Raw genomic sequence first — 24,081 nt, forward strand, 5'->3', positions numbered from 1 at the left:
TGGACAGCTCAGCTTTGTAATCATCACTGAGAGTTTTAGGAAGATGGGGAAAGTGGGATAATACCAAAATCCATTATGTGCAAAACTACATAAAGAACAAGAGACACTAAAGAAAACAATGGACTCTTTTTGCATGGATGAAATCATGAGGTAAGTTCGCAAAGCCTTGCCCTGCAGATTAATTTCCAGCATCTCCATTAAGCCTAATGAAAATCATATGTGTGTTTCTGAGTGTTTCTTAGCATGTTTCTCCCTCGCCTCTTTTCAGTTTCTCCCTGGGATCTTCCACAGCTCCTTTGATCAGTCTTCCCAGACCTCTCCCTGAAATGTGGCAACAGATCTGGTCCGAGTTAGAAAAGTAAGTAACAGAGCAGTGTGGTCCTTTCAGCCACCTCTACTCCTGGCTTTCAGTGTAAAGCATCACCGGTGTGAGTGCCAAGTAATTCTAGAGAATTATAGTGTGACCTGTTTTGTTGCCTATACTAGAGCTACTTGCTGCTCTAAACCAAGTACGTCTGCCGTAGCAAGCTACCCTTCTCACAGACTTCATAAACATGGTAGTGTGGCTGATACAAACTCCAGGACCCATCAGGACCCGTCACTCTATTGCTAGGGACAAATGTGTTTTGATTTGATGTGTTTGGCTTTCAGAGAAGAGCACTGCTCTTAGTTCTATCTGAGATTGTACTTGTTCTTTGAGATAGAAGGTCTGTTTTGGACATGTTGCTGACTGTTTATGCAAATCTACTATCTTTGCAGTCTTTACTGTTTCTCTGAGTCTGTTATTTTATGCTATTGTTACTGTATGTATCTGCACTGGTCAATTGGAGCAGTCCTCATAAACTCTTACTTTGGAATACGCTGACAGTCTTGACCAAGAGATAGTCCTGCATGATGCTTTTTTGTTAATGTGAGCATACTTGTCCTAATATAAAATAGATGTAATTGCAGCTGCGAAATGCCTGTTAAAATCTCATCCTGTTCTGTTATATCTAATTTGTTATCAGGGCATCTCTGTACAGCTTTGACAGTTAGCTGGAGATGTGTCACTGACAGCAAGTAACAGAATGTAGCTCTGACATAAGGAAATATTATTAACTTACTAGATAAGATCAGCTTTGGTAGTGAATCAATCTAGCCCTATTGGACCCAGAGAGTATGCAAGGACTAAACTTGTTGCTGTTCCTTGTAACTACCCCTAAAAGGGATTAAGTTTTTAAGATTTGGCTACATGCATTTGAGATACTAATACGCTTTTTTGGTTCTCTGCCTGAATAAGATTTAGTGGAATTTGGAGAGCAGCTGGACACTAAACCTTTAGGAGATTGAGCATCAAAGCAGGGTTTGTAGTAACCAATATCCTGTCAGCAAATCTAAATGTTCTATATTTAACTTACTGTTAAAATTACGTTTTATTATTTTTGTCTACCTTCAGCAAAAAAGTTTGGTTTCTATGAGATTAGAGAACAGTTAAAGCTATAAAATGTATCTCATTGCTTTCTTTTTCCTTACTGTTGATTTGATGGCAGCTGAAAGGGCAAATGGGAAAGATAGGTATTATATTTCAAAAGGAAAGTTATGAAAGTCTAAACTGCATCCAAAGTATGTTTTACTACTAATAATGAGAACTAGATGAAGAAGATGAAGAGTGTTTAAAAAAATATGAACCTGCCTCAACTACATTGGTTCAGAAATAAGGGATCTAATGCAGTTTTCCAAAGAATAATTGATATTATATAATCATAACTGGCAGTTTATGTCATGAAAGTGACACTTGACACTTTGCTGCTAACCAGTTTAACATCATCAATTAAAACATCACTTCTGTAATGACATTTTAGTAACCAGTTTAATATCATAAATTATGACATCACCTTCTTTTATGGCATCAGGGTTGAATGAAAGGCTCCCTTTAGAAAAAGGGAAAAAAGAAGGAAACCTCTCATTTGGGCTCTTAAAAGGTGTGTAAGTTCAAGCTGTCTGGTCGTTCATTAGAGAGGATCCGAGAGCTGAAAAGCTGCAAACCAGGGTGAAATAAACATTTTAAAAGAATGTGCTTTTGTTTGCATAACACCAGTGGAAATCATCCAGGAAGTAGGGGTGTACTTGTGGAACCCGATGAACTCAATTACAGTGTGGTAATATTTACTGAGATTTGGTGTGAAAGTTCAAGTTTGCATCATTACCCACAAGTGGGTGTTCTTTTTTTTCTTGATGGTCAGTGTCTTTAGAATATGTCTTTGTATTTTATTCCTCACTGAATGGTCTAATTTTGGGACTAGATTCTGATATTTTACATCTCGGATCCTTGTTGGCACTGGATTTTGTTATGACTGCTGGTGATTTGAGCCTTGGGTTGGCAAATGGCTCCATCTATTTGTACTGATTTAGCCTTGTAGAAAGAGATAAAAGCCAGATGTGAACTGAGTTTGGAGTATTCTCAATTAAAGAAAGATATCTATGAATGAGTATCTTAGTAGGATTGACCGCAGAGACCCAAATACTCTAAATATATTGTGTCCCTGTGAATTCATGTGATTCTCCCATGACTTACATTCATATCCCATCCTTAATTTGCAAAGTAGGAGAAAGGGAGATAATCCTAGATAGGAAGTCAAATTTGTGTTTAAAAAAACTGAGCAACTGTTGCATGTTTACCAGGAGATAAGCATTTCCATGAGTAATATACAGACCAATTTCCCTTACTAATTCCCAGACTGTAAATCAAGGATATGACAAATGGGTGTCACACGCCATCTGGGCAACTGTTCTGTCCTCTGTCAAGTGCCCAGTGTTCAAGAGATGTCCTAAGTCTGGTGAGTCGATATGTACGGTAATACTCCTGTAGACAAAATTTGAAGCAAATCCATGTAAATTGTCAGTGCATATCTTAGTGGTCCCTCAAGGATGCTGTGATTTACCTACTCTCTTTTCTCAACGTTTTTTCTAAAGTTTTTTTTTCCCTCCATGAATATTTATGTCGATGCCTCATTTGCTGACTGAATTTCCACTCTGCTGGAATTATGCTTCCCCATAGTGCACCCAGGAAAGGTGAGCCGTTAGAGGTGAGGAAAAGAGATTCCGTGACCTTTAGGAAATAGCAAGTGGCACTAGATAAAATGTATTTTGTGATGGGCTACTTATGAATTGGTTGGACATAATTACCAAAAAATTATTATCTCTCTGAAACAATTAACTTTTGGTAGATCAGACTCCAAATCTCCAGAAGCTCTGAACTTTTACAAATGGGCTTTGCCCACTGCCACTCTTAGGCAATGAGTAATTCTTACAATAGGCAAGGGTGATAGATACTACATATTTCTAGTTATCAGTATAGACTTATTTACAGTTGGCACTTTTTTAAAGTGACTTGTAAATGTAAAGGTGCTAGATCAATGCTTATGAACGTGTTTCCTTGGTGATAAAGCTTTCACTAAGCATGTTATCTATATATCCTATCTTATATGCAGACAAAAGATGATTCATACTGCATCTTATAGGTCTTGTGCCTTAAAATTGAGTCCTCTATTGACTTATGGCTGAGAAACATAGAAATCAAATCCACAGATGGTTCTTCTTAGAAGTGAAGTTTTGGCAAAAGCAATGAAGGCTATAATGCATTATAAAAGTGTGCATTTTTAAAAGTTGTTTAACTTCCCATTTTCTCTCTACAAAAACTCCTTGAAGTTAGGAGGGCTTGTGCTTCATCTTCTATTTTCAGCGGAACACAGCCTTCATTTAGCGTGCCCTGCTACTGTCTATTAAATGCAAAAAGGGTGTTAGCTCAGAGGGGTACAAAGATTAAATAAATAAATGCTCAGACTGAAATCTCTCTGGCACAACATAACAATTTTTCTAATGATAAATCAGTTGTGGTCAGAAATCTCTTCAGTAGAGGAATAGAAATGGTTCTGGTAAATTTTTAGGTGGGACAGAAAAAATCTTTCTTGTCCTGACAAATTTCATTGACATTGGAGTGAGAAGTTGGCACTGTTAAAGTGGAGTTTCACTATTCTTTCTAACTAACCTTCATTGGTAAGTAAAATAAGGCAGAGGTGGCCCATTGTGTGCCTGTGGGTATCTACCTTGTGTTCCTGTTTTTCCATGGCCTTCTGCAGAATGATGCTCTTGCTTTTCATCAATTCTATTACTTATGATGCTTACGGTGGTTATAACACAGAACAGGTAGATGTAAAATATGCAAAGTGAAAGCAGACTTGCTACCAGTGAGACTCTGATGACAAAAAGTTGTGATCCTAGCATACATTACACGTGAGGGTTCAAGAACTATAAATGGCAAGAGGTTATGTGCATTAATTGCATCATAAAGTAGAGAGGCCCCAGTGGAGGTCTGGTCTCAGCTGTGCTATGTCTGGGACAAACAATTAATGAGAGATCTTACAATCTCATTAGGCAGGACAGAAGCAGAGAGTATTAATCTCCCATTCTCTTGTTTGAGACTTGAGTTCAAATACGCCTACCGTTTGCACAAACAATCCATGGAGCATAGAGGAATGGATTTGCCTCTTCCCCAGTCCCACTCCCAGTTTCATGGACTGGTTTTTCTTCCCTGTTTCCATCAGCATGAACTCTGCAACACTCCTCACTGTGCAGAATTCATCAAAGACTACTTTAGATTTCCTTTTCATCTCTAAATACAGTTTACAATTTTGAAAGCCGTAGTGTCATATGATAAAATGTGAGCTGTTCTATTCCCAGTGATTTTCTCAAATTATGAGCATTCCATCACTCCCTGCTGTCCTTGCACATGCAAAACTGTCCCAAAACATTTTAAACTTTGAGTAGTTCTTTTTGTTTGTTGGTTTGTTTTTTAATGTTTCGGGTTTTTTGGTGGTTTTTTTTTTTTTTTGAGGGGAGGGAAGGGGCAGGGAAGGGGGCTTACAGAAACAGGCAGTGCTTCTGAAGCAGAGTGGAGAGGGATTTTCTGGCCCTGTAAGTTGCAGAACCTCTTGTTGGCCACTTAGGAGAAATGAGCTGGATGTTGACCTCTTTGCAAGCTGTAACACAGATCATAACAACTTACTTGGAAGAAAAATGGGACTTTGGAGAAATCTTAGAGATGAGGCATAGGGTTTCCACAACACAGACTGTAGAAATAAAAATAGAACTTATCAGGGATACAGGCTGTAGAAATTGCTTAATACACTCTCTGCCTAATGAACACAGGTTCTGTAAGGCTAATCTGGAGAAATTTTTTTGTTCCTGGGTGAGCATTAATGAAAACGTAAGAAACTTGGATGAATATGAGCCTGCAAGTGGACTAACACCCTGCAGTTGGATTGATTAGAGGCCAAAAAGAGAGAAAGAAGGTACAGTGCCTTCTACAGCTCTCATTGCTGCTTTTGGATTGGGTCCTACTGTTGATTTGGCTTTGCAACAGCTTTTGCTGGAGCAGTTGCCTAGATCACAGGCTTCACATTGTTTTGTCTTTTATTGTTTTGTCCTGATGTGTCTTTGGAAATGTCAAGAAATGGAAGAGATGCCATTTTGTCAATAGTATAGGGAAGGTTTTCTCCTCCACATCTCTTGGTTGGCTTTAAAATTCTTGTTGATTAATGGTGTCATGAGATTCTTACTCCTATCACCTATTCCACTTAAATATGCTACCTCCAAACATAATAAGCATGAGAAAAGTGTGTATTATTGTTCCTTTTAAATCAAGTCCAAAAAAAAAGCAGTATAGTTAGCATATAGCAAATGTTGACTTCACTGCTAATTTTTTTCCTTTTTCCCTTTTGTTTTTCTCCACATCTCCAGGATACCTAAACTCACTGTCACTTTCTGAGCTTTTTTTTAGCAATGCAGCTGCCAGTCAACAAACACACAGTAAAATTCCTATGGCTGCCTATTCCTCATACTCAGATAACTATTAGGACAGGATCCTCAAATGTGGTTTGCTAGCCTAGACTTTACCCATTTGTGGGGTAAATAACTCCCAAGAATGGTACTTCACAAAGAAATAGTATAGATGACAGTGTATTTTAAATAGTCCTATATAGATAGGATACAAATAATACAAAAGAGAAGATGGCTCACCTTCAGGATGTCAAGGCTCACAGGAGACTCCACATGGGAAAGATCTCCAAGAAGAGAACCTTCCCTGGTGGTGGTCAGCCCTTAAATGGGGTTTGGGAGAGGTGGAGCCAGGCTCCACCCCTTCCAATCACACAGGTATATCACCTTCACCTGTGCCCCCATGGCTGACTTGGTGCTCACCTCAGGTGACCAATCAGTGGTTCAGGCTGTGATTCAGCAGTTCCCATACACCCAATACATAAAAAGATTTGCAGTTTTATAAGAAAGAGCACAAACTAAAACAGCTGCCCCCTAGCCTGAGAAATCCCCTTGAACATCTCCCTTGAAAAATTCCTGCATCAGGACAATTAAATACAAGGAAATTTGAAAACCATTGATCTTACCCGGGCTTTGTCTGGAGAATGCAATTCCTAGAGAGCAGTATCCTTAGTGAAAACTGTCAGAAAAATGGAGTGAGGTAAAAATTAGATTTTGTCTTATCCCATCCTTATGTATATACTAAGTATATTTCTGAGTGATACTACTAATAGGAGATAAAAAGACTTTATAGCTTCCTGTAAGCTGTTAAGATGGAGAACTCTTATAAGAGCAGGGAAATGAGTTTGAAGTGGGCAGGTTCTACCCCATTTTGCTGACCATGCTTAAGGAGGGACAGGAACTAAAACACATTTTTGTCTATATTTTCAGTTTTGCTGGTATCGCCGTTTCTGAGGTAAATAAGCATTTTCTTTAGGAATATTTTCTCCATCCAACTTGAAACATTCTAGATGAACAAAATAATGAAAAGAAAAAAAAGGTCATGGGGTGATTTTTGTTAATTTTTGTTTTGTTGTTTTTTTCTTTTTCCCAGCAGTATACTTTCACAGTCATTATTGACAATTCTAGTTTACTGACAGTAGAGTTGTTTAGTAAATGCCTTTAATTTCTTTCCCAGTGAGAGTCAGTCATCTACCAACAAAATCCTCCTTACAAATATGGTGCAATAGTTCATATCTAGTATATCTGTTCCCTCATTCCTGATTATGAGAGAGAGATTAAGAACTAGTTATGTTCAAGACTGTGATATATTTTTAAGCTTGTTTGTTGTCATTCTCCGTTCTTTAGACCCACTGCAAGTATCTTCTAAGAGCACCTGACATTGCACCATACTGCAGAAGGCAGGAATAGATATAGATGCACAGGTGTTGCAAAAACTCAACAGTAACCCATATGTGGCTTTGTAAAGAGCATTGTGAACATCAGCCTTGACTTTAAAAGACATTGTTGCTTTGGCAGTGGTTATGTGATAAACAATAGAACATTCTGTCATTTTTTTTTGTAAATATCTGCAGGACTTGCATGGATTCTCAGTGGTTGACATATCAGCCCTTCACTAAATACAACAAAGATAAGCTAATGGGTACATCACTTAAAATAAGTTTAGCTTAAGTGTTCTGGTTAATAAAGCTTTGCTTGAATTCTATCTAGTTCAAGCAGTTTCAGCAAAAAGCATAACAAGTAACCAATCTGGGAAATGTTTTTGTTTCAGTACCTTCTTCTTCTTAACATCCTCCACAGATTCTATAACAGTATTTTAGTCTTTAGAAGAATGAATATCTAACTACACGATTGTCTTACACCAGGCATGATCCCAGTGGAAATTAAAATTTCATGCATTTTCTCATCACTCTTTATTTAACAACTGAGAGAGTTTTAATGAAACTCAGCAAGAAAATTGTCTTGAAACACAGAGATTCCTTTGGGGTAATTTCACTTTTGTTTTCTGTGAACTTTAGCAGAGCATTTTTCTATCAATAATACAGATCCATGAAATGTATGACAGTTAACAGGACTTTCTGTATGTGCTTCTCAGCTAACATATAAGGAGAAATAACAAAGAACATTCTAATAACATCATTTGAGTTAGCTAGCTTTACTAATGAAAACGTCCTGTTTCACTGTCCTTCATAGCTGCTTTTAAACACCTTTTCAATAGCTGTGTGAGTAGATGTAAAAAATCATTACCTGCCTGAAATGCAATAGAGTTGTGGCACTTCTTGAATATTCACAGTAACATCAGGCAAGGTGAAAGAAGAAACAGAGCTCTGCTATGAGTATTTGATGGCTGGAACAAGTGAAGGCAGGATAAATACTTCAGATTCTAACATCAACTAAGATTACAACATCCTATCCAGAGAGATGTTGATGGAAAGAGCAAAAGTTGTTTCTGAGAACAGAAGATGTCAGAGAAAAATATACAGACTTCTGCTTTGTTTACATGGAGAATCTTTGTAAAGCTTTTGCACTGTTATTTCACCAGCTCACTGTAGGCTAAGACAGCAGAGTATGTGAGGCTAGGAGACAAAATAACATTTTTGTATTGCTGACAAGAAGTATCCTTGCTGTAATGTCAGTAAGAAGTGTTGTTTTTTTAATGTAACTGCTAAGTGTATACTTGGCCCCAGCCAATCAGTTAACAAACATTTTTCTTGATACTGTTGAGGACACTGGTTTTCCTTTCTTTTCTTTTCCTGTTTTTTTTTCTTTTTTCTTTTTTTTTTTTTTTTTTTCCTGTAAGAGAACCTTTGCCATGTCCAAAAAATCTAGCCTTGATGGGGCTTGGTATTGCAGTTTGCTTGGCTCAAAGCAGTAGTATCCAGAAACTGATGGCTGGTTGGTATTTTGTAAAAGTAATATTAAAATAGTCTCTTGCAAATGGTCATAGAAAACTGACAGTGCATTTAGTAGGGTTGATTGTATTAACTGATTTCCATTAGAGCCATTTTGGTTTTGCTTATAATCAACCCTCAGGAGATTGGCATGTTAGCATGGCACCATGGCTATAGCGTAGCAGCTTCTATATTTATTATAGTTTAGTTCTGTTCTGCAGATTGAAGATTCAAAGGTCAGTAAGCACCTTTCAGAAAATTCCATTCACATTCAGAGTATGTGGTTATCATACTCCCTTGCTTTGGGCTTTGTTGATTGTTTTCATGTTTCTAACAGAGTAACATCAACACTCCTTTCATACTGCATGCACTCTTGATGTTTCCATCTTCAGCATTTCTGAGACCTGCCAGTCCCCATTAGGAATTTGGGGCTCTTCCCTCAAGTGTTTCTACCAAAGTCAAACCAGCAATATCCAAGGTCACTCTTTGTGCACAGCTTCATACTGGGGCTGAGATTAGCGCAACAGGTTCAAACCCCAATCTGTTTATCAGCTGGGGTGATTGTACATTGAAGTTTATTCTCAGATACATTTATCTTTGATTTTCACTCTTATTTTAACCCTTTCCAGTGAATCTGAATGACAAAATCTTTTTCTACCTCTAGTTCTCTTGAGTTTTGTTTGCTTGTTTTTTAAGCTGACTGTCTAACAAAGGAATGTTTCAGGCCTCCAAGTGGTTTCTGAAAAGAGGTATTAGATCTGCCTCCCTGGAATGACGTCATTGAGAACAAACAGAAGGTGCTTCATGTGCTCTTTTTCACATAAGTACTGTGAAATGCGCAGAGATACAGATGAGTATTTGCCATGGCAGAACATTTATCATCAGACTCCATTTCAGTGGCACAGTGAGTACTTGTGTGTAAGTCTGTAAGAAGTGAGGTTACTGAAGACATCTGTTCTAAGACAGTTCTGCCAGTTGCGCATAGAATAAGACCTCAAGAAGCTTCATGGTCCAAATGGACTTTGGATACTTGTGGAATGTGGGTAGCCAACAGCAATGTGGTGTCAAAGGAAGTTCACAGTATTTTGCAAAACTCACCAAAACATCAGGTTGCTATCAGAATTCCTAAAAAGCCAGAAGCTCATTGGTCCACATTTGCTGTTTTTTTTTTTTTCGTTTGGTTGTTGGTTGTTTTTTTTTCATTCCTCCTTGTAGTTTCCAAACATCCAGGAAGGATTTTACACCTATTAAGATTAATGCAGGCTTTTTTTTTTTTTTTTTCAGGATGCAGATCTGAAAAGCAAATATCATGGTTCTCTCTCCTAGAGATGTCACCCCAGCAGTCCTCACCTGCCATTTCTAAAAGGAGCATGTCCTGGGAATGTTGTAGTTTATTTCTGTTTAAAGATTGTTTCCAAGATAAAACCTTTTGATGGCTTGAAGGGTTTTTCAAAGCTACTTGTAATGTTATTTGCATATGTGGTGGAGAAGAAAATGTATGCCTAGATAACCTGATAAGAAAGAGCTTAATGAAAAAATGCAGGAGACAGATATCTGTTGTCTTAATTCGGGGCTTTCCAGGCTTTCCAGGTACCTCAGCAAAATGCTCCCAACAGAATACTGAGAATTAAGTATCCTCACTGCAGGTGGAAAGACTGTGTTTCTGAAAAGAGAAGGCTTACAGGTAGGCTCAGGGTAGGCTCTCACTGCCATTGAGATCTTTATGCCAAGTGGGGACACTGAAGTTGTTGTTGTCAGAATTACCTGCATGCAAGTTGGGTGCATCATGACATTTTGAACCAGTTATTGTTAAGCCATTGTGCTTCTGTCACGCCTTCTGCTGTTCAGCCCACACATTCATATGTTCAAGATGAGCCACTGGAGGAAGTTTTTTCTGCACTTTTTCCAGGCAATGGGCTCTTAGCCAGTGGCTGATTTTGCATTATAAACCTTGACAATTGAGTTAAATTGGTAGAGGCTAGGCTTGTCTTTGTGCACAGCCTTGCACAGCAGACACTAACCTATGATCTGGTTATTGTGTACAGTGTGGTGTTGTGGAAGGGCAGGTATCCATGTTAGAATTTAAAATTCATTTCCCACTGAAAAGCCCTGTCATCGCCTTGTCCAAGCACTGAAAAGATTTGGGTTTGTGTCAGTCATTGGTGGCTCTTTTGAGTGTACACAACTCTTGCCAGATAATTCAATAAGGCTGACATCATTTCTCTTTGCAGATCTCCTTAGTTGCTCTCTTAAATGTTGCTCCTCACATCATCACAGCCTATCAACCCCACTGAAATCTTTGTCATCATTTCCTAAAGTCTGTTTCACCTGTATTACCATGACTGATACAAGCTTATTACAGGATTTCCCTTTTTTATTCCAGCCAGAACATCAGTACTTTGGGATCAAACAGGTAATCTTATTGATAGAAGCTGCTGATCTGGAGAAGGCAATTTATTTCTTATTCTCTTTGGTATTTTAACAAGGGCAATCAACACTTATTCCAAATTATCTTGTGAGATTTTGCCTTCTGGGTAAGGAACATCCTCTGCCTCCCACTCCCCCCTTTTCCCAAACAATCTTCTGCTGTGCTAGGAAGATGGAATGTATAGGTGATATCCCTTTCAGAAAATACATCCGTAATATATCACATGTATTGTCATTATGATGTATTAATGTAATACATCATCAGAGAGCTGTCAGGGTGAAGATTTATTATTCTAAAATAAGTTATGGTAAGACACTGGGGAATGGGTTGACAGAATTTTTGTTTGTTTTTCTAAATTAAGAACTTTCAGAGTAAGTTTAAAGAACTCTTACCTTCATAAAGTAAGCAGGGGTGGGAGGGTCACAGAAAAGAGGACTTGAATCAAAAACACCAGAATGACTCTGGAGGCCTCATAAGAATAAGAATCTAATATTTTCTTCCCTTAGATAGTTTCCAAAAAGTATAGTGTGCAAAGTTTAAGTGTACAGCTTAGATGAGAGCTACATTAGGCATCAAATTCATTTTAATCAACCCAAAGTGGACTTTATTGATTTTCCCTTAAAGGAAAACAGAGTCATCAAAAGCATAAAGCCTAGGGCTAAAAAGGCCCATTGGACTAAAACTGATAAAAAAAAAAAATGCTGCATAAGTCTATTCACTTTGGCCAGGTGTGTCCAGTGGACTTACAAACCTACTTCAGATCCACTGAAGTCAGTGAGACCTCTTCATCAGATCTGCACAGTCTTTGGATCAGGCTCCTTTGCTGCATCATGTGGTGAAGCCATGAAACTTGGCACATTTATAGCATTGTAACATAAAGCCATCTGTGTACAAGCACAAACTTTTCCTTATTGCCAAAGTGCTTAATGTAATTACAATCAGGCTTGCTTCTCCTCTACTCGCATCATCCATATGCTGAGATGTATGCAAACTTGAACTGGTAAAGAATCCCACAGCATCTGAGTGTGCGTGCTGCTTACAGCAGTATACATTGCTAACCTTGTAAATCTTATGCCCTTCTCCATTTCAAGGAACACACGCACAGTTGCAGACTGTCTTATGAGGAAACAGTCTGGCAGCAGAAGTATGCCAAACAGTTCAGTCTGAGTTCCTTTCTTGCTAAGTACATGAGACACCTGAATTAGGAACCCAGTTACCCTTACTCCTGATGGGTAGTTAGAAGTGACCCCAGAGGGTGGGTGTCCACAATAGGAATTGCCTTCAGGAGGTATCTTTCACTCATTGTTGGCTAGGGAATGAGCATAGTGCTTCTGTGTACCTTGTTCTCCATCTAAAGGAGGTTATACAAATTCATCAGACTGTTCCAGTCCGTAAGCAGCTGCAGAGTAGTTTTTTCATCCCACAGTTCACTCTGTTGGCTTCAAATAATTCCAATTGCAGTAATATCCCATGGCTTTTACTACATCACTTGCCTTTCAAGTATCATGAAATTTGCATGTGATTTCTTCAATTCCAAATATAGTCTTGGTCATTGGAAGTTAAATACTAAAGTTGCTCACAGGTTGATGAGTGCACTCTGCTTCCTGCTGACTGGCCCTACAGCCCATAGGCATGCACTTGACGTTATCAGTGGGGATGGTATATTTGAAATGAATGTTAACAATAAAAAGGAACATACACAATGGATGTGTTTGAAGAAGCAGAGAATAAGAAGGCACAAAGTTGGTCATGACAGAATAGATCTACAAATTTCTCTTACTGAAGAACAGCAATGATAAGCTCTTTAATTTTGGCCCATCTTAGGAAGATAGTTCCATTAATTACTTAAAATGTAGGTGAAATGAGTGCCAAAGTTATTCAGATTGACTCTACAAGAATCGTGTTGTAAACTGCACTGCTATCAGTCTGGAAAAAACCTCTCCTCCTTCATAAAGCTCAGAACAGTTTAATCATGTATAGTGACACAGATACATTGGCTCAAGCCAGATTTTTTAAGATATTATCTGAAATGGGTATATGCAGTTGCTTATTAAGCACCTGCACTGTGCAGGTGCCAAATAACCTGCTTCTACACACAGACAAAACTTTACTGGTTGTCCCGAAGGCTGTGTAGGTACGTTATCATGGTTTAAAATGTACTACTATCTGTGGGTATTATACAGTCATCTCAAATAGAGCAAAGATTTGATTTTCTAAACCAAGATGTATGAAGGACATGCTTTTTTATTTTTGTTGTTGTTTGTTATAAGCAGTCAAAAAAAATTCTTAGTACTTATTCATTGTTGTCAGCTGACATGTTTAGTAGAAGATGGACCAGGTCTGGAGCATCAGGCAGGTAGGCTTGTAGGATCATCTCATGAAGCATGGGAGTTTAGGGGAGATTTGGGTTAGGATCTATAGTCTGATGACAACGATTTATTTCCTAATGTCATGGAGCTAAAAGAAAGGACTTCTGACCCATGCCACAAGTGTTAAGAGGCAAACAAGTCTTGGAGTTGAATGTTTCTGTGGGAGGTTATCACATGTACTACGAACTGAAAATTTGAATGCTTGAGTTATATAGAGTTTTGCCCAAACTCCTGTCCGCTCTCTATTTCTGAGTAGGGTTTTGCTTAAATTTAGTATCTGTGGTGGTTTAGACAGTCTTAGGTCAGTAAGTCTGAAAGGAGATAAAATGTCTTGGAAAGACCATATGAAATCTATCATGACAAACCACTGATAACTCCACATCTTATTAGCTTCAATTAAGTATTTCCATGGGAAACCATGGAACTGTTTAAAGTCATGATGACACATACACACACTTTGTTCCATCCTAAGAAATAATCTGTTTTCCAGATTTCCAAATAACCAAGTTATTTTTTTATTGTTCTTCTTTCTTTTTTGTTTTTGTTTTATTCTTTTCCTCCTTTTAAAAGAAATAAATTATAAGAATTTATCTTGGTCTTGCTACAGATTTAAAAGGAGAAAAAAGGTTTCTTCTGTCCGACTTTTAAATTATATGCATGACTGAAGATAAATATGTTTTTTATTTATAACTATGGAGAGGTGCCAAACAAAGCCTTTCATATGACGCACTGCTGCTGCAGTGGAGAAGTACTTAAAACAGTTCCAGTCATGTTAGGCCCCAAGACTTTTCATGCAACTTCATGCAAAATGGCTAAGAAGTTTCATTTATTTTTCTTCCTTTCCTTTTGAACATCTTCAAAGGTTGCAAGTGCAACATGCTTCGAGGATGCCAGGCTTCTTCCTGCTGAGCTGAGACAGGCTGAAAACCGCATAGAAACATGGGAAATTGCAGCTACCACAGATGGCAGATGAGGATTGTTTGCAGGCTCCCCTGGCCCTCCCCTCAAGGCTGGTGACAGTTGGATGAAGGTTATGGACAGGGGCTGGTGAAGCAAAGAGTCACTGTGCTGTTGTGAGGCTGGGATGAATGGACTTTGACAATACTGCTGAATAGGAGTGCTTGTGGAGCCCGTACAAACAATCTGTAATTGTCAGAGCTGAAAAGTAAAAACATGATTATAAACTGTGTGCGGGATCAGCTTATGTCAGCTTTAAATGATTTAAAAGTCTAGTGTCTGGAGCTGCATCTCACTTGCCTGTAAAACTCCTTAAAGAAGACTTACATAACCGTACAAGCATGTCTCTCCTTTCTTGTGTGTTTATTGTGAAAACTAACCCTTTGTCTAGCAGTCAAAAGTTTCTAAGACAGATAAATCAGGAAACAGGGATTTTCTAGATTTAAATGGAAAAGACGCTTGCCTTGTCAGAGCAACACTTTTAGAAAGCCCAGGTTATCCCTGCTCTGTGAAGGAAGGGGTTCTCAGTAACCAGGTGTTGGTGCAGCCCTACGCACCTGGCAGCTTTGTGCTGTGCCAGGCTCAGAACCTGCTTCTGGATGGATGTGACACGAGTTTGCAAAAGCAGCGTACTTCCCTGAGGAGAAGGAGCACAAGAAAGCCTCTTCTGTTACCTAGAGCCAACCATCATTATGCCTGACCCTAGCTCATTACCCCTCAGTGTCAGCAGCAGATGGTGACCTTTGGTGGCACTGCACAACAGCAAGTGAGGAGATGCCTTCCTTGTGATTGTGACTCCTCAGTGCCAAACACAACAGCTCCTTCCCCCCTCAGCGTGTAGCCTTCCCCTACACCAACACACCCGCAGAAACTAAAATGCTACTATGTACTGCTAAGCAAGTAGTGGGCTACATTTCTAATTTTCTCATCTTCCCATCACCTAGCTGGAGTAGAATGGAAGCAACTAATTTACCATGTAATAAGATAGGGTCCTGTTGACACAAGTCAAGGGCAAAACTATTAAGTCATTAGGGCTAATGTTGTTACATTCTGATACAAAGGCATGCTTGGGCCTTTCAAGATGTACATCTGACCTTTGAGGATTAAGTTTCTTCACAGCTTATTGTTAGCACTGAAAATGTCTCTCTTTATTTTTTTTTCCCCTTCTGCTTCGCACGCATTGATCTTTGGCCCTGTGCTAGGTGCAGCTCACAGATCTGCTACTGCAGTCCTGATTTGTCCCAGTTTCATCAGAACTAATGATAGCAAAGGCATCACATCCTTAATCCAGCAATGCTGAGAATACATATTGCTTTTCTTAGCGCAGTTTGGCCCAGGGGGTTGCAGGAAGAAGGGAGAAGAGGAAATAGAGGTGGCTGTCAGGATTCTTTCATGAACTAGAAAAAGTGAGGATTGCTCAGATCAGTCTAGGTGTCCTTTAAAGATGTGTAATATGAACACGTTTTGATATAGCTCTGTGTTATTTTGCTAAAACAACTTCTTCTAATCAAGAAGAAGACAATTAGTCAGTTGATAATTTCAACCATCATATTCTCCAGCACAGCAGTGAGCCTGCACATGTTTCAGTGCCATTGCAGAGGCAAGGGAACTGCAAGTGGTCTCCAGAACAAGTCTTACTGTCCTGGTTAATGTTTCTCAGGATACATTTTATTAATGTCAACTTTGTAGACTTGTTTAGCTCTGAAATTTTCGGTGTAGTGCTTTCCCTTTTATGAGTCATTCTTTGAAATAAAGAGAGAAGAGTTGTTCTCACTTGGACTGTGGTTAGCCTGTATCTCTGCTGCTCTGAAAGCTAACTGTTCTCCAGGTGAAATCATGGAACAGTTTATCCTGATGTCCTCTGTGTGTTACAAACCTTTTTTCACATCCAAGAAGAGCAAAGAAACCATATCAACAGACAAAATGTTGCATAAGTAATTTGTCTGAAAATTCTGACCAGAATGTCACATCCTCACATACTGTCATTACTTCATGAAGAAGACTCATTTTGTATGATGGTTTTGTCAGTTATACATGAGAATATTCAATAATGTGGAACATTCAGCAGAAGTATGTATATATGAGAATGTGTTAAATTTCATTTGCAAGTTGTTTATTATGAAGATCACCTTGGGAAAGCTGTGTGATAGCTTTGTGGCTAGTTTTTAAGATGTGTATTTTAAGATGTGTTATTATTTGCTCCATGTTGTAATACCATGAAGGCCAGTTTTCTAAAGTGCTCCGAGTACTTTGGAGTTTAAGTCCCTTTAACCTTAAAAATGCGAGTGCAATTAAAACTTCCAGGTCTGGCCTACTAAAAATATGTCATTCAGTGTCTCTGTAGCTAAGAAGGGGGAGGGGAGTACATGGGTATTCTGTAATGCAGCCACTTCTAAAAATATGTCTGAACCTATCTAAGCATATCTTGCTTATTTGTGTACCTTGTCCTTTTGAACTACTGGAAGGAGTTCACTCTGTAAAGGAAGAACTGGCTGTTCTTAAAAGGACAGCTGGGAAGCAAGACATCCCATGAGCTTATGGGAAGCTGTGGAATGCTCTATTTCGTGAACTTCTCTTCTAATTTATTTTTATGTTCTGTGATTTTAAATATGATGGTGATGGGGAAGTGCTGCATTTCATGTATTGATTCTGCTTGATTCTTCATGTTTGGAGACTTTAAATACAGCGATGGCTGGGAAAGGGAAGTTGCACTGAGAAAGATTTTGCTGTTAAAACTGTACGTGCCAAGGTAGGTCTGGAACGGATGCTCATGGCTGAACTAATAAACTCTGACTGTAGAGGTTTAGAACAAGAATTCTGACAGACCCTTCACATGACAATACTAGTGGGAGTCACAGTAATATCATCTGCTGCTGAACATTGCAAGCATGTGCGTACCGTTGTGCCAAAGGTTAATATGCCAGTTTTATTTCCTTCTCTCTACAGCTATAATTTAAACGAGTTGCACACATAAGTGATGTTATATGCATAGGGGTTTGCATCAAGTTTGCTATGTCAGATTTGTTTATAAAAATCATATTTTGAAACACTTGCCCAGGGGCTCCGTTCTGGGGAGCTGCAAGCTGATTTCTTTTTAAAGAGGCAGCTTTCATTTTCCATGAACTTTCAATAGAGATTTTGGAGCTCTGAGCAGGGAGCTCTGTTTTAAAATTAGCACTTGCCCAGTTTTACAATTGGGTTTAATTACTAAGCAAGAGAGAGTTTAATCTTGTTTTACATGTGTGCCACATGACCCTTCCCATACCTTGCAGGGATTGGAAGGGCCCCTTGCCTCTCCTGGGGAAAATTGCTTCCCAACATTTTGGAGACCGTTTACAATGTTTTTGTTCTTATGCTGCAGTGTTAACATTGTCCATAAACCTAATAGTCACACAGTGGTTAATAAGGGGCAGAAAGTTTTACAGTCTTTTCTGCAGTTGTTAAATCCCTGCTACTGCAGTTTGGTCCTAACCATGCAAGGCATATCAATTGTTGTGGAAAGTAAGAGGCCCTATTTTGATGTATTCTTGGAAACCAATGGAGAAGAGAACCTTTCCTTAGCATCCAGCTGAATGTCATGAATTGGAGGATTATTTAATAGCTTGGTTTGTAATATAAACACTCGAGGGCTTTCCAGCAGTGTACCTTCAGGATGCATGGCTATTCTAGAAAAAGAAAAAAAAATCTTTTTTTTTTCTGTTAAGAACCCATTGTAATTGGTAGCACTATCTGGAAATGGATGGTTTATCAAATTGCCTTTCAGTTACAGGAAATAGGATCCATTAATGATCGTGCAAGCATATTTTTAGTCAGACTCAGCAAGAATCATTTTCTAGCTGTCTTTCTATGTTATGTAAGCTAAGAGCATTTCTGAGGTCTCAGCTGCTCTGCCCTTTGTGCCATTCCGAACAATTTTTACCTTCTCCATCTAGAAGACCTGCTAACATCTGTGACCACACTAGTGGAAATAAGGTACTTCTCAACATAAGATTTCTAGAATCAAACCTCATGGAAGATGGCTCAAATGTAGCCATAACATATTTGGATTCCTGATACCCGTTGGGTCCACACTTAACCACAGTTCCTCAGCACATCAGCAGGATTTAGGAGAGGTTGGAGGTGGGACAGAGTGGTGGCTGAAAGTTTGGCACACAAGACCCAATTTGAAAAAATTCTTCACAGATTTCTACAAGGGAAGTTTCCACAACTCAGCTTCTGCTAGTAGGTAATCAGTTTGTAAAGATTATTTATCTCAGAAGTTACCTGCTCTAGTTGGATGTGGAAAAGGAAAACTTGTACAGAGATTATTACACAGCAGTGTAATAATCCCACTGTAGGGGTAAGGAATAAGGAAAAGATCATTTGTTTCTAAATCAGAATATTACAAACATCATGATCTCCCAAGTGCAACGATATTGCATGCTGTCTGAAGGGGCAGAGTTCTAATTATTTGGTTGGTAATAAGTCAACCTCAGAGCTTAAGATGCTGTGATTTTCTTTAGATGCAATCTTACACCTGTGTTGCTTGGGATTACAGTGATGTGTTTTGAGCTATCTATAATGTTTCTAAAATGCCTTTTGTCTCACTCACAAGTGAGTGCTTTTGAGTACATGAAGTACAATACGAGTACATAAATATTACATTGTTCTCCATTGCCCTATACAAGAAGGGGGCTGTGGGCTGTAATGAATAAGCTTGGTTGGGTTTTTTACCCTCTGAAAATGGAGTAGAAATCTGTTGGCTCGATGCTGAATGCAGTGACAAAAGTAAAGGTTGTGCTGTGTTGGTGGTGGGCAGATGCTTCAATGACAAATCTCCACGAACACAGACAAAGCTTCACACTTACTTTCATGTGCATTGAGACCCAAAGTCAGCACAATTACATTGCCACCAGGCTATAATAGAAGTCTAAAAAGGAAATGTTATTATTCACTCGGTAATTTCTGACCCATTGCATGATTACACTACTGGATTCATTCTGAAACACATATATGGGAGTACCCTCATAATTAAATGTCTAAAAATACAACACTGCTGTTTCTCAATTGGTTTTTGAAGAGTAGTTGAATAAAACTTTATCAGAGTACTTAGTACACTGTGCTGTGCTCTTTTTGGGCTCAACTGTTACTGGGAAAATAAATTTAGCATTGCAGTGGTTGCAATGCTTTCCAGCTCCAGCATGCTGAGTTCTCTGCTCAGTCTAACAAAAATTCCCCTGTCTGGCAGGCTTGATGCTGGCAGTGTGGGAAGTGGAAGCAGCTCCCTGTGACTGACCCTTCCCACAGAGCCTGGCTTCCTTGCACCTCAAGGCTCAGTGCACCTGGGTTGGTGCCAGATGTTTTCTGCTTTACTATGGGGGTAAGCTAGATAAGGTCATCCTGAACAAGCTATGGGGAGGACAGAGTAGGAATTCCTTCCACAAGATGCTCTTGAGACTCAGAGCAACCCTTTGGCTCAGGTTTGCCCCCAAGGTACAGTCTGGCTCAGCATGCTAGCTCCTGTCAAGAAGTCAAACATTGCTCTGGAAAACAAACTTGTCTTCATGCAGTAAGTTTGTTCTGCTAAGCCTCTATCCAAAACCCACTGAAATCAACAGTGTTTTGAAGTCAATTTCCAGTGATTTCCATGGTCTGGAGATTAGATTTCACTGCCATTTGGATCTCAAAAGTTCCTGACCGCCTCACTCTGCCTCTTTATTTCTCCACCGCAGGACGAAGATGCTATTTAATGTGGTGCTGTTTAACTGGGCACCGTGCATGGAAACTGGAGCTCTCTTGTTAGCCCCATTTCACAGACAAGGAATCTATATCTAAATGATACCTCAAAACTGTGGCAAAGCTGAGAATAGAATCCAAGTTTAATTCCGTAGATACCCAGCTTTCTGGGCTCTGAACAGAGATGTCATAGTACAAGGAAATACTTCAGCATCTTTTTCATTTGCAAATATTTCTGAACATATTTCCCTATCTTTTGTCTTTCAAATGAAATTGCTTCACATTCATGTTCCAATTGCATCACATTTCTTTTCTCATCTCAGTTGCAGTCATTAAAGCTAGTGAGTAAATTCGACTGAGGACTGGGCTCCTTAAAAGATAGACTGAGGCCCTTCTTAATTTTTCCATTACTGAGGAAGTACCCTTAGTTCAGGCAGCAGTCAGGGAAGGCTGTTGAGAGAACTACATTGCAGGTGACACTTTGGAATTGCAGTTCTTAGGCATTTATCAACCACTATATTTTCAGCTTGAAGGTACCAATGTTTTTCTGTGGTGTAGTAAATTCCTGAATGTTTACATGCAATTAGGTGTGTGCCTATGGAGGAGAAGACACCAGGAAACAGGATTTTCCTGAGGTAGTTGCTAGTTCAGAGGCCCAGTGCCACTGCAGTAGCTGTTGTCAGGAAGGACTGAGTGGCAGTTCTAATTACCAGTGTCTACACAGGTTTCTCATAGGAAGATACAAGCTGTCATGATCCCTTGCCAATCACATGAGAACTGACCTAGGGAGAGCATCAACTGAAGGTGAGTGTACGTGTCCAATAAATTCAGTCCCCACTGCATTAGCTTATTTTTAGGATTGTCCTGAAAAGACATTCAGCCTGTATCATAAAACCTTCAACCGAGCAGAAAATATACAGAATGATGATGACTTTAAATTTGGGTTCATGCCCTCTGGGGTGTGAATTCATAGTACTTTGAATATGATTTGATAATGTACCAAATGCTGGAGAAATGCAGAATCTCTAGATTAGAGTTCATAAAGACAGAGCATTTATATAATGTCAGTGCTCTCCTAATCAAAGAAAGCAAAATAAATTTTATTCTTAATTTTACTGCAAGTATCATTATTCTCAATTTTCCAGTGAAATTGTGGTTTGTCTGTATGATTTTTCTCAGTGAAAGAATGCTAAAACTTAGCTCATAAATTTATGTGTGCAACTGATATTCTGTTTTCTGATTTTCACCTTCTTCTATTGAATGTATTAGAGACTTGTTCTTGAACATAGTTTAGACAATACACGTGTCACAAGCAATGATGAATCAAAGAAAGAAAGCATCCATAAAGGGAAGCTAACTAGACAGGTAGGCCCTCATCAGCATCACATTCTGTTCCATAGCTACAATAACAATAATTGAGTCAGACACATGGATTTTAAGTGCCTCTTAAAGAGGAAAGTTAGGGAGAGACACTGCGGAAAGAAAATTATATGCTGAAATGTGGCATCTCAGTTTTGCAGCTGCCAACCTTGTTCTGTCAGTAGCCACAGCTGTTGCTTTTTCTTCTAAACTTAGCAGGGAATGAGTGAAACTAAAGAGAATCAGGGCAGGCACTTCAACTGATAAAGAGGTGTGGGGGCAAATCCCTGTGTGTGTAAGTCAGGGAAACATTTAATTAGTTCTAGCTCTTGAGAAATAGGTGTTTCTTTTGAGTGGAATTAAGATTGCATTCAGGGAGATGCATGCCCACCCCATGGATGGGTGCATCCTGAGTGTGCTCAACAGCAGCTTGTCTTGCACCAGTTCATTTATTTTTTTTTCTGGTTTTGCTGTTTTGCCCCTTGCATTTTGTCTACTGTGGGCAGCAAGCTTACTCAGTGTTAGTTTTCCCAGTGACAGAAACAGAACATTTGTCCATAAGAGGAGGAAATCTAGTCTCTGGTTCTGCTGCTGACTGCAAACAGTCTGTTAGCATGTGTTACTCAAGCTTAAAGTCAAAGCTCATGCATTTTACATCTGGAGTGATGCAAAATACAGCCTCGTTACAGCAGGGCTTGGTATCACTAGCACAATTCTCAGTGAAAATATTGCAGTATTCTTACTGCATTTGTGTGTGTTTAAGTGTCATTTTTGGGTGACTTGAGACTGAGTGTAAGTATTAACTTCATTTCTTCTCCCTGCCTTTGGAGCCACAGGAAAAAAAAATTGAAGACATGATCCAATGCTCAGAACAAAATCCAAAAACAGAAACAAACCACCCACCATTTCTGATTTTCTTCTTCAGTACCGTTTTTTAAGTGCAGTCTTATGCTCAGAAGCAAGTTCTCTGCTTTTTGATGTGCTGGCTTGGGATTTGTGAGTGCGTTCTCATTTCTATCTGACAATCACCTGCCAGCTACCCAGGTGATGTGGGGAGCTGAATAAAATGCAGAGCCACATGCAATCTGGGTGAAGCAATGAAGGGTGCTTAGGGTGCAAGGCAGCGTTATCTGCTGGATGTCTTTCAGGAGGTGTGTGGTTGGCTCCCTTCAGGAAAGAAGGTGGTAGAGATTTAACTTGAGATGTGGCTAATCATATGAGTAATAGGATTATAATATAGCTGAGAGTAGAGATAACCTGTACTTACATTATGGCTCAGCCTCACCAGGGGATAAATTATTGTCAGCACCAACCAGGATAAGGCTGGGTGATGCTGTCCTGTTGGGTGAGCCACTGACTGCAAAAGGAAGTCCTAAGGAAGCAGAGGGAATGAGGATGTTTGTGTCATACACAGAAAATTCAGCCTGCGTGCCAGATGATACACTTCCATCTGTTGAAGCTGAGGATGCTGAGAACAGTGATAGGAGGAAGGGGACCGTACCCTGGTTAGGTTTAGGCACAATATGTAGTTGAATGAAATGAAATATTTCTTAAGAAATGATTGATGGAGCCTAGAGCTAATAACTTCTGGGCTAATTTTGTCACTTTTATCTTCAGGGTGGAGATCGCTACATGCCAAGCTGCATTCCTTCATAGCATCTGAATCATTCTTATTGTCTCCACAAGCTGAAAATGAGAAACAGACTGGCAAGAAAGTTAAAATTTTCAAGGTGGAAAGAGTAGGGAATAGCATGGATTTATTTTTATTTTTTTGAAGACAAAAAGTTCCTGCTGCATTTCGGCAGATAATAATACACTGGGCTTTATGATTCTTCTATTAAAAGAAAAGTTAAGTTGCCTATAATTTGAAGAGAAGAGCACCTGAAAAAAAAAAAAAAAACTTGCTCCAATGTTGACTGTAGCCGGCCAGGCTTTCTGTGAGCTGCATGGGGAAGAAATATTTCCAAGTCACCAGTGATTGCCATATCCTGTATGCAAAAAGATTCCATAAATGTCTGAAAACAGATGGAATGCAACTTTGGAGGAATAAATGGATTTTTAATTTTCTGAACATTTTGGATTCCATCTGGTTGAAGTAACTAAGTGACCTAGTAGAATACTTTCACCTTTCTTGTATAATAGAATTGCAGCTTGTGTTGCTATTGACTGATAAGTTTTCCCCAGTAATACATGGGTTTTAGTAGCTCTCACCTTTGCTTACTTTTAACTCTTCTGACTACATATTGAGGTGCATCTCTTTTTACGTGTCAGATCCACAGGGTGACCCACCCTTAGTTCACCATTTTGCTTCGCTGGCAGGAAGGAGGAGCTCTGAAGCACCTGGCTAAACCCATCTGACAATAGCAGGAGCCTGATGAGATACATATTGGAGACACATAGCCTCAGTTTTTTCTGGGGTGATTTTTTGTTTGTTTGTTTTTTGTTTTATGGGGGGGGCTGTATATGTCACAAAAAAAAAATCATAATTTTCTGTCATGTTTAAAGGCAGAGAATGAGTAGAGGCTTTGCATGCAGATGTAAACAAGGT

The 24,081-nt window shown here is 39.1% G+C and overlaps 1 long non-coding RNA gene across 2 annotated transcripts in view; it reads left to right on the forward strand.

The window, feature by feature from the left end:
• Positions 1 to 24,081, forward strand: part of LOC136050593 (uncharacterized) — a 266,346-nt gene that overhangs the window by 206,920 nt on the left and 35,345 nt on the right. Inside the window, exons 5-7 of one of the 2 annotated variants that reach the window (XR_010622406.1) lie at positions 8 to 150; positions 269 to 358; positions 20,899 to 20,976. This is a non-coding gene — a long non-coding RNA (uncharacterized LOC136050593). Of the gene's footprint in view, positions 1 to 7; positions 151 to 268; positions 359 to 20,898; positions 20,977 to 24,081 lie in introns of those variants that run through there. The other variant, XR_010622405.1, reaches the window with a different exon arrangement.

Source organism: Cyrtonyx montezumae, unplaced genomic scaffold, assembly GCF_038088225.1.
Source record: "Cyrtonyx montezumae isolate F1298 unplaced genomic scaffold, pur_monq_1.0 scaffold_24, whole genome shotgun sequence".
NCBI lineage: Eukaryota > Metazoa > Chordata > Aves > Galliformes > Odontophoridae > Cyrtonyx > Cyrtonyx montezumae.